Here is a 10233-nt window from a genome sequence, read left to right as displayed (position 1 = left end):
GGGCGAGTGTATCACCTGCAAATAGCAAAGGCCACTTACAATGAGTCACAGCATTAAGGGATGACTAGCTGGGAGGCGCCTGACCTTTCCTGAGTTAAGATGCCTTAGATTAGAACTTTGGGGACAGTGGCCAGGCACACAGAGGCTCATATCCGTAACCCCAGCACTTTAGGAGGCCAAGGTGGGAGGCTCATTTGAGCCCGTGAGTTTTAGACCAGCCTGGACACTATAGTGAGACCCTGTCTCTACAAAAAATAAAAATAAAAAATCAGCCAGGCATGGCGGCACATGTTATAGCCCCAGCTACTTGGAAGGCTGAGGCAGGAGGCCCACTTGAGCCCAGGAAGTCAAGATTCCAGTGAGCTGTGACTGGGCCCCTGCACTCCAGCCTGGACAACAGAGTGAGACCCCCATCTGTAAAAAAAAATAAAGAAAAAATAAAGAACTTTGGACAGAGAGAAGCTCTGTGGGTTTGGCATTATGCAATTCAATTCAACCTTATGCAAGACCACTACAGCAGAAACAGTTGTAAACAATTCAGACTCAGACTCATTGTAGAGAAAATGTCCACTTCCCCGACAAGACCATGAATTCCTCAAGGACAGGAACCCTGACTATGTTTCACTTTCGTGTTCCCAGTGTTGGGTATAACTCAGTAAATGTATGCTGACTATATGAAGCAAACTATAAAGATGTGTTACAGGCACACTGAAGAAATGAGTCTTCTGGAATGTTGGCACATAGCAACTTAATTTTGCCTGCCACTGTTCCTTTAAAATTTCACTGGTACTCCTTCTCCCCATGCCCTGCATAAAAGGTCAGGTGGGTCTCACAACTTCTCTGTCCACTTCTTAAGTCACAAATCCCCTCTCACATCAATACTGTTCTTAATATATCTTGCCAGGATCAAATTAAATACTCCAACTGTGACTTAAAGTTGAAACTGTCCCTCTTGGGTCTGTGCCCAGCCAGACTCACTGCTGACAGGAAACCTCAATTTGGGGAAAGCCTGTGCTGGTCTCTCTGGCCCCTGCCTTGCTGATTTCTGGCCCTGCCCTTTTGCTGCAGTAGTTTCTGATCTCTCCAGGGTCAGAGGGTCACAGAAAAGTTCTGAATCGACTTGTTCTGTCATCTTCTGGCTCCAAGCTTTCTAGGTCTGGTAGGTGTTTAAAGTGTGGGCTTCCCCCTGTAGGTATTTTGTGGATTCTTTGGAGAGCTCTGCCCACCCCCACCCTACTCCCCAAAACAAGAACATAGGTTATCCAGCTGGCAGCTACCATGCCGCGGGTGAATTCATCTCTATTCTGCTGGCACCTGACTTCGGATACTAGCCTCTAGGAATCCAGCCAGACCTTCACATCCTCTCAGCTCTGGTTGCCCCCAGCTCTCTCTCATGCTGTGACCTACATTTGGAGCACACAAAACATGTGTTCACAAAGTCTGTGAGTGCCATCTGGTCCTATCCGGGCCCCACTCCTTCGCCCACAACCAAAGCTGTTGGCCAGCGCACCCTTCAATGTTTAGTTTCACTTCTCAGACCAAAGTTGACCCCAGACTGCCATGACCAGCGGTAGGAGGCCCCTCTGCCCCTATCTCGCTCCCCCAAGGTTGTCGTGAAGCCCCTTTCATTGGGTTTGAGATGGGAGGAGTCCTTGCTCTTTGTTGGGGATCAGACTCTTAATGCACCAACAACGCTTTCCAAAAATCCACGTCACCAACTCTCTGTCCCTACTCTCATCAATGTTTTGTGTGCCCTTGACATGGGTGAAGAGTTCGGGAGTCTGTAAGCACTTTTCTGCTAAGTCTTCTGGAAGCTTGTGTGTTGGAATGTGGTACCTGTTATATCTCTGGTGGCTCAGCAGTTATACATACATCTAAAGGAACTAAAGCATAAATGCTATCAACCTTAACATAAAAGTAATTTTCCTGCTCAGTGAGCTGAGGACTGTGTGAAGAGTTGTCATAACAGAATGTCTCCAGATGACTCACATGTGTGTCCTGACAGCTTCAAGGGTACAAAAGGGGACCCACAAACATGAGCTCAAGCTTTTTGTAGATGAAACATCTACATAGAAGAAGAAGGGTTTCCTCCTAGAGGAGTCTCTAATGGCCAAGGCTCAGTGAGAGCAACTGGAATGAAGTGTCAGGCCCTACCCCGCAGCCTTGCATAGCCATGGTCACAGAGAACTTGGGGTCTGCTAAAATAGCCTTTCCCAACAGCCCTGAGGTTTATATTGTCCTTAGTGAGTGGAAGTGACAAGTCAAAGATAAGGTCTTCTGGGAAGGTCAGGGGGTTCGAGGGAGCTTGTGGATAGCAGGAGCTGGTTTTAGGAATATCAGGGGCCAGCTTTCCCTCTGCCTGTGGCAAAAAAAAAAATACATAAATGGCTCTTCTGGAATTCTGCTGGCCTCACAGTATAGGTGGCGTGCTAGGATGGGTGACCAACAGACTTGGCTGACATTTGTAGGCAAGACACAAACATTTGGGTTGTGACAGTGGTTTGGGACAATGGGACAATGCCAGGTCACAATGCTTGGTGGAGCTTTATTTAGACAATCGCCCCATTACAAGATGGGCAAACACAATGGGATTTAGGACCAGAATTAGTATCCCCCCAGACCATTGGGCAGTGGAAGTCCTTACTGCTTAGAATTTCTTGCTCTCCAGCACTACATATAATGGGTCAGGATTCTGAAAAAAAAACCCACAGGAAGATTTAGGGACAGGATTTTACCAGAGTCCCTGCCCCTCCTCCAGGCTTAGGAAGTGGGTGAGACCATTGAGAAGGAAACCAGAAGGCTCTCTTTATTTCTGGGACCTAAGACCTAAAAAGCCTGCTCTTGGCTTCTTCCTAGCTGAGCCACAAATCAAAGACACCACCCCAGAGTTCCCCAGTCAAAAACCTCCCATAATCCTTTGATAAACTCTTTGACTTGAAAAGTTCACCAAAAAAGCCTCACTAGCTTTCATAGTATCTTTACTTTTCCAGGTAAAATCCCACCCACCTATCAAACCCTCTCCTCCCCCTCTTCTGGAGAAAAGCCAGGAAGGAAGGATCCAGCTGCTAGCACTTCTGAGCCCAAAGGCAACTAGCCTTTCTTTTCCCCATCTTAACAGATAGTATGGGTCCCAAGATCTTATTTGTGAAGATTAAGAAAAAGGGGAGCAAGAAGAGCAAAAATTTCAAAAGAACTAGAATAAGAAGTCCAAGAACTGATGGAGGTGAAGTTTCAGGCTGGAGAAACGCTGAAGACCCAGGAGTTCAAGATAGACTAGGCATGGAACAAATGGCATGCATGTCAGGAGGTTTCAGAGGAGCACTTAGGATTTGCAGCTCAAGTTGCCAACCAAGGCTCAGGTTAAAAGACCCAGCTTCCCCACAGGTTAGGGCTAAGACAATGGGTGAAAGAGTTCATACTAATGCATTATCCTGCCAAGCTAAATTCTGTGACTCTGCTGAGTTGCTGTATATGATATCCAGAGATTCTTTACCCTGAGTATACTGACTTGTATGACTCACCCAGAAGCAAGAACAGGACTGTGGAATGACATGAGGTCCCAGCAAGCAGTGTAGAGTTGACACTCGTCTCTTTAACTGGAGGATAACTGGGAGGCTTTTACATGGGAGAAGGCCTTAGATTATTGTATGTCCAACTGAGACTTCTCAGCAAACTAACACAGGAACAGAAAACCAAACACTGCATATTTTCACTCATAAATGGGAGTTGAACAATGACAGCACATGGACACAGGGAGAGGAACATCACACAGTGGGGCCTGTCGGGGGGTGGGGGACAAAGGAAGGGAGAGCATTAGTACAAATACCTAATGCGTGTGGGGCTTAAACCTAGATGATGGGTTGATAGGTACAGCAAACCACCATGGCACATGTATACCTACGTAACAAACCTGCACATTCTGCACATGTATTCTGGAACTTAAAGTAAAATTTAAAAAAAAAAAAAAAGAAAAAAAAGACATTCATTTAGCTATTAGCTATCATGGGAGAATGAAGGAGCTGTATCTTTTTTTTTTCTTCTGCCGTAACATAAACCCTACATAAAAACAGATGATTAAATGACATGGGAGAGGCTGGGTGCAGTGGCTAACGCCTGAAAATGCCAACACTTTGGGAGGCCAAGGCAGGCAGATCACTTGAGGCCAGGAGTTCGAGACCAGCCTGGCCAACATGGCAAAATCCTGTCTCTACTAAAAATATTTTCAAAATTAGCCAGGCATGGTGGCAGGCGCCTGTAATCCCAGCTACTTGGGACAGTGAGGCAGGAGAATCGCTTGAACCCAGGAGGTGGAGGTTGCAGTGAGCCAAGATCACGCCACTGCACTCCAGCCTGGGCGACAGAGCAAGACTCTGTCTCAAAAACAACAAAAAAAACGTGGGTGTGATAGTGTAATTCCATAAGGATTTAATTTCAGATTAAAATTCAAGTTTACCAATGTTTAAACTAAAATTTATTTGTTCAAGTATATTCCCAATTAAAATTACAAATTTTCTCCTACATTATGATGTATTTTTTAAATTTCCTCCTCATTTTGCCAAAAGTTTCCAGCCATTTGAAATGTAATGATTACTCCTTAGATTGTTTATTTTCTTAGTATGTTCTTCATAAACCTAACCTACTTGTTAGGAGGGAAAAGGAAGCTCTGAATTACCTTTCTTGTTGGGGATCTGTAATTCACAATAACCTGACAACTAATTTCTTTCATGATGTAAATATTCTTAAATTTAACTCACCGTGTGTATGCATGTGTGTGTATGTGTGTGCGTGTTCATCACGAGACTTGGCATCCCTTGGGGTTTGAATTGCAAATTTAGAGCACTTTTAGCAGTGTGTTAAGAATTCTCAGCAAGCCAATTCTTGTAGGAAATTGAGCTCCTTTCATTCAAATGAAAAATGAATCCAATGCCCTTTAATGGAATTTATATTCAATTAGTCAACAAATGGAAGAAAGAATCTGCCAGTGAACACATGCAGGTAACAGAGTTAAGCTAATTTACCTCAAGCTGATACTATTTTTTCCTCCTAGAACACAGTGTACATTATAGAAAATTCTAAAATTTGCTTTAATCTTCACAGTTCTTTCCAATTTTGTCTGTGCCTGAAAACACAGATACCCCTGAATTATTGTGTTACCAAATGTTATTTTACTTTCTTAAATTAGAAGAGACCTTAATGTAAGAAACTCGTTATTTACCATTAACCCCTAGCCACCAGAGTATACCTTTCTGCATCTGTGCAGAGCTCAGTCATCAAGGCCAATTTGTTGGTCAAGGTGACTCAGGACAGTCTCTATGGACTAAAATAGTTACTTCTTCCAATAAATGATGTTTCAGGGTTTAAATGAACTTCTATAAAACATACAAGGTCAAATAATAAAATTTAGATAAACCACTACACACACAAAAAAAATTGTTTAAACAAGCCATTTAGCCTTCCTCTGTACAGTGGAGCCATATGCAATGACACGGACTTATGTGGGTGGTCCACCCCCACAGATACACTCTTACTGAAGTTCCAAATTGTAGAGCTTTAAAATGGATTCAGCTTTTGAAAATTACATTAAAGGCTGGGCACGGTGGCTCACTCTTGTAATTCCAGCACTTTGGGAGGCCGAGGCGGGCAGATCACAAGGTCAGGAGATCGAGACCACGGTGAAACCCCGTCTCTACTAAAAAATACAAAAAATTAGCCAGGCATGGTGGCGGGCGCCTGTAGTCCCAGCTACTCGGAGAGGCTGAGGCAGGAGAATGGCGTAAACCTGGGAGTCGGAGCTTGCAGTGAGCCGAGATTGCGCCACTGCACTCCAGCCCAGGCGACAGAGCGAGACTCCATCTCAAAAAAAAAAAAAAAAAAAAGAAAATTACATTAAATACTGAGTAAAGACATTGCCTACCAAATATGGTCACAACTAAATATATTTAAAAATGCATTTTGGCAGGGCGTGGTGGCTCACGCCTGTAATCCCAGCACTTTGGGAGGCCAAGGCGGGTGATCACCTGAGGTCAGGAGTTTAAGATCAACCTGGCCAGCATGGTGAAACCCAGTCTCTCCTAAAAATACAAAAATTTACCAGGTGTGGTGATGTGCACCTGTAGTCCCAGCTACTCAGGAGGCTGAGGCACGAGAATCACTTGAACCCAGGTGGAGGTTGCAGTGAGCCGAGATTGCACCACTGCACTCCAGCCTGGGTGACAGAGTGAGAGACTTTGTCTCAAAGAAAAAGAAAAATAAAAATAGCTTTTTGTTCAAATGATCATTCTTCCCAGGTTTCCCTTGACAAATGTCATAACCTTGATAATTTGGCTTTACTACATGAGCAACATCAATAACAGCAACCAAAATTATAGAAGTGCTTAGGCCTCAGGCAAGCAAGGGTCAGGTCTGAGTTTTATTCAAGTCTTCGTCTAGGATAGTGCATCAACCAATTAGCACTTGTTGTTAGGTTTAGGGTTTGAAGGAAGTGGGTATATCACCCACTCAGCCACATAAAGTGCCATTTTCATTGGTGATTTAGGGTGGTGCAGGGTTCTACCATTGGCCTTGGTGAGATAAACACCAGCTTTTGTGAGGTTTTGGTGAGATAAGTCACTTCATCTGTTCTAGATTTGACGGAGGGCTGACTCATGTGTCTCAGTCCACAGACTGATTGACTTATAAACAACAGAAATTTATTTCTCACAGTTCTGGAGGCTGGGAAGTACAAGCTCAGGGCATCTTCATATTTGGTGTCTGCTGAGGGACTGCTTTTGGGTCCATACATGGTGTGATGGTTAATACTGAGTGTCAACTTGATTGGATTGAAGGGTACAAAGTATTGATCCTGAGTGTGTCTGTGAGGGTGTTGCCAAAGGAGATTAACATTTGAGTCAGTTGACTGGGAAAGGCAGATCCACCCTTAATCTGGGTGGGCACCATCTAATCAGCTGCCAGTGCAGCTAGAATATAAGCAGGCAGAAAAGTGTGAAAAGAGAGACTGGCCTAGACTCCCAGCCTACGTCTTTCTCCTGTGCTGGATGCTTCCTGCTCTCGAACATTGGACTCCAAGTTCTTCAGTTTTGGGACTCAGACTGGCTCTCCTTGCTCCTCGGCCTGCAGACAGCCTATTGTGGGACCTTGTGATTATGTAAGTTAATACTTAATAAACTCCCCTTTATATATATATAGTTCTTTCCGTCTAGAGAACCCTGACTAATACACATGGCATCTTTTTGCTGTGTCCTTACATGATCAAAGGGGCAAGGCAGCTTTCTGGGGCCTCTTTAATAAGGGTACTAATCCCATTCATGAGGAATCTGCTCTCATGACCTAACCACATCCCAAAGACTCCCATGCTGATGCACAAAGCCATGGCTCGTTTATTAACTTTCAGAGAGAGACGAACCGTTGGGTAGGTCAGATAATACGCCAGCTTGAACAGCCCCTTCTTCCCCAAAGGCAAGCAGGGGAAGCCAGTTTAACTGGTGGTTATCTAGTCAGCATGATTTCAGGGCGACAGATGGGAGTTATATGAATCAGGGGCTTGGTCCCAGAAGATTTTTGTAGCCACTGGACCATTTCTACAATAGTCATTCCTATCCTGCATGCTGGCTGGGCACCCCTTTCCCTAAGTGACATTTGAATGACACCAGCAACAGTTGCTTCAGGGACTGTCCCTTTTCTAATTTCCCTGACTGACCAACCCCCTCTTCATGATGGTTTCCTTCTTTAGATACTTTAGCACATTCAATCAAGTTACCAGCAGTTGGGCTTTGCATATCTCTGCTCTGAGCCCTTTCAGGTTCAAAGGATCATTTATTCTCTTTTTTTCTGAATGTGGCAGGGGAGCAGCACTTAGCTCATGATTGCCTTCACTTAAAACCTATATGTAACAAGGGAAAGTAGAGAAAAATCCCTGGGGATTGTGTATTCTCAGGAAGGTGGGTTATTCTAGGTGGGAGAGCCTTCAAAGTTAGATAGACATTAACCTTGTAGAGATGAGATGGAAGTTATGTCAGATGGTAGGTGGTAGTGGGGGATGTTAGGTGGGGGTCTTGGGGTGGCAGTGGAGATGCTATTTGGGCAAAGGTAAGGACAGATGCATGTCTACTTTCTCTGATAATTTGTAGGGCTGGGACCCTATCTTTTTTCTCAAAGATATCTCCAGCACCTAGAAGTATCTGACACACAGTAGTTACTCAATAAACATGAGAGAAGAACAGAGATTAAAGAAAACAATTTATTTAGAGTAAAGGATTAATCCTAGAATTTTATGTTGGGGAATCCTGAATCAATAGAAAGAATAATAGAAGATCTGAGTTGTATGATCCTGTGTGTGACTTGCAGCCCAGCTAACTTCTTCGAGCTCAGTTTCCTCACGTGTAAAACAAGGAGGATAATCCTTATTGTATTCACTTCACAGGGTTACAGTGAAAAGCAAGAATAATAGTGAGTGGGAAAGCTGCCCTGTGAAAGAACTGTACTCAAAAAAAGGTAGTTGCAGTAAGGATAAATAACCCAGCTCCTTTGACGGTCCAAGGAAAAGCCACTATGGAGGAGAACATGGGTCTGTCTCATCTGTTCTGCAAGATCATGGGAGAAGCCTATCAATGGGACTGCCAGGGGCTGAAGAAGGAAGAGGGATGGTCATCAAAGGTTGGCAGACTCACCAAAATTAGGACAGCAAGCAGAGCTGAAAGGCAAATGAAAAGCTCAAGTACAATAAAACGAAAAGGAGATTTCAAATAGGGCAATGAAAGGCAGGCATTAAAAACAAGCTTGGAATATTACAGCCATAAAGAGGAGACCAAAAACAGTGTTCTAAATATACACACATGCCCAGAAAAGAATGACTGCCCATGGATACTTAAAAACAAACAAACAGGCTTACAGAGATATAATTCACATACAATGCAACCATTTGAAGTGTACGATTCAATTCAATGGCTTTTATTATAGTCGCAGTTATGCATCCATCACCACAACCCATTTTAGAATATTTCATTAGCCCAAGAAGATAACCCACACCCCATGGCTACCATTCCTCAACCTCCCCACCCCACTGTCAGCCCTAGGCAACCATTAGCCTATTTTCTATGTCTATAGATTTGCCAGTCTTAGCTATTTCATATAAATTGAATCATATGCTCTGTGGCCTTTTTTATCTATCTTCGTTCACTTAACATAATGTTTTCAAGGTTCATCCAATGTTGCAGCACATATCAGTACTTCATTTCTTTTTATTAGTGAATAATATTCCATTTCATGGACATACCACATTTTGTTTATCCACTTATCAGTTGGTGGACAGCATTTTACACCCAGCTGAATTATCATTAAGAGTGAGGACACACATATGTAACAAACCTGCACATTGTGCACATGTACCCTAAAACTTAAAGTATAATAATAATAAAATTTAAAAAAAAACTAGGAAAAATAAAAGGAGTGAGGACACAATGAATTCTTTTATTTACCACATGGTGGTATTTTCAATCCTGTTAAGATATGCCTAAGGCTTATGCTGAAGAGAAAGATTGAAATTGTAATAAATTATAATTGCTCGTTAGCCGCATGTTTCATTCATTTCACATTTGAGTATGAAAAAACAGCCCATGTTATTCACTTTAAAAGAGCAATGCCTCTTCTTCCTCCAAGGGGCAATGTGCCACAGAGCAAATACTCACTTGGGAAGTGCAATGAACTACTTAAGAGTGGAGTGCTGTTTTCATTGATGGCCATGAAAAAATTGAATGTCTACCTAACTCTACTTAAAAGAAAACTATGGACCACTAGAAAGTCCGTGCAGTGAGAGACTCTTCCTTTCATTTACACACCATTAACAGAGCTGTGATATGAGCTACTTTTCCAGTTGTAAGAGTTGCAATGAGTCCTCATCCGGTGCCCTTGACTCAGAGTGTGACCTGAGCCACCGAAGCCAGGGCTTCTCTGGGACAGAAGGTCTGGAGCTTCCATTGCATAAAACTCACAGATTCATCCTGGCATTTAACCTCTGACCATTTCCTCACTAGCAGCATGCTAGACCCAGACTGCAGGCAATAACTGTGGTTATGCCGGAGGGTTCTAGAGGAGGGAGCCCCAATCAATGGTGGGTGCCCCAGTCAATGAGATGAGGGAGGTTGTATGTGGCCTGCTCAAGAGGAGGACCACAGTCAGTGGAACTGCTTCAGCCTTCCCCACATGTGAAAGGGACCTAGAAGCAAGTGAGTAAACCTA

Source organism: Hylobates moloch, unplaced genomic scaffold, assembly GCF_009828535.3.
Source record: "Hylobates moloch isolate HMO894 unplaced genomic scaffold, HMol_V3 SCAFFOLD_35, whole genome shotgun sequence".
NCBI classification, from domain to species: Eukaryota; Metazoa; Chordata; class Mammalia; order Primates; family Hylobatidae; genus Hylobates; species Hylobates moloch.
Note: the sequence above shows the minus strand (reverse complement) of the source record.